The 1,432-nt window shown below is 46.2% G+C and overlaps 1 non-coding gene across 1 annotated transcript; it reads right to left on the bottom strand.

Annotated features, from left to right (window-relative positions):
• Window positions 1-984: 984 nt before the first annotated feature.
• LOC129032298 (small nucleolar RNA U13) lies at window positions 985-1,088 on the bottom strand. Its single transcript, XR_008501308.1, has one exon. It is a non-coding gene; the product is annotated as a small nucleolar RNA U13 (small nucleolar RNA).
• Between the last annotated feature and the right edge of the window lie 344 nt (window positions 1,089-1,432).

A 1,432-nucleotide genomic window follows, 5' to 3' on the forward strand; every position in this document is an offset into this window, starting at 1 on the left:
GGCAGTGAGCAGGCTTGCTCAGGAAGGGCTCACAGATGTGGAAGCTTTGACCGTTTAGGACTTGGCATACTAGGCAGGCATGAGCTTATGTCATATGCAAAACAGTGGGGACTTTGGCAGCTTTAGAGCAAGCCCTGTGCAGGCACTGCAGGGGCTTCAGCCTCCAGACAGATGAGCTTCCTGGAGGAGTGTGCTGCAATTCCGTAGGTGCCACCTAACAGAGCACAGCACCAGGGAAGGCAGCCTCCTCATGGAAACCACCCCAGCAAAAATGCCTGCGAGCCAGGCCTCATTTGCATTCTTCTTTTAAAAACAGCAACACTGCGGGGCCAAGGTGGGTGGGTCACCTGAGGTCAGGAGTTTGAGACCAGCCTGACCAACGTGGCAAAACCCCGTCTCTATTAAAAATACAAAATTAGCTGGGCATGGTAGTGTGTTCTTGTAATCCCAGCTACTCAGGAGGCTGAGGCAGGAGAATCACTTGAATCCACGAGGCGGAGGTTGCAATGAGCTGAGATCGCACCATTGCACTCCAGCCTGGGCAACGAGCAATCTCAAAACAAAACAAAACAAAACAAAACAAAACACAGTGGTGTATTTTGCTGTAGTTTTGTTTTACTATTATCTCTATGTAAGAGGTTATCTTACACAGTTCTCTCTATGGTAATATTTAAAGAAATAAACCTAAGGTCCTCCAGGATCAAGATAGTATCCTAAGTGAGAATATGTAAGCAATTTCCTCTACCAATTCCTCCAGTTATTTCCCACTGAAATAACTCAACTAGTAGAAAAGGCAAAATTATATCTCACAGTGAGTAACCATAAAAAATTGAACACTGACCTACTCTCAGTATGAATTTCATCTCAACTCTTAGTATGAATGGACCAGGTATCTCTATGCGAATGTTTGCAAAGAGCAAGACCACGGAATGGAAAGGCTACAAATCCCAAAGGGCAGTACCAGTGTGAACACTTCTTTTTAAATGTCAGACCGGCAATGTACTGACATTGGAACAAGATCTGAGAGAGGCACATCTCACACTTGAGTCTGAAAACCCAAACATCGCATTCATAAACCACAAAAACATCCAGCATGAGCTTTTTTTTTTTTTTTTTGGAGACGGAGTTTCACTCTTGTCACCCAGGCTGGAGTGCAATGGCGCGATCTCACCTCACTGCAACCTCTGCCTCCTGGGTTCAAGTGATTCTCTTGCCTCAACCTCCCGAGTAGTTGGGATTATAGACATGCACCACCATGCCCAGCTAATTTTTGTATTATTAGTAGAGACAGGGTTTTGCCATGTTGGCTAGGCTGGGCTTGAACTCCTGACCTCAGGTGATCCACCCTTCTTCGCCTCCCAAGGTGCTGGGGTTAGAGGCGTGAGTCACCAGGCCCACCGCAGCGTGAACATTTAAAGCAAATGGATTCCTA

This window comes from Pongo pygmaeus, chromosome 11 (assembly GCF_028885625.2).
Source record: "Pongo pygmaeus isolate AG05252 chromosome 11, NHGRI_mPonPyg2-v2.0_pri, whole genome shotgun sequence".
Classification (NCBI taxonomy): domain Eukaryota; kingdom Metazoa; phylum Chordata; class Mammalia; order Primates; family Hominidae; genus Pongo; species Pongo pygmaeus.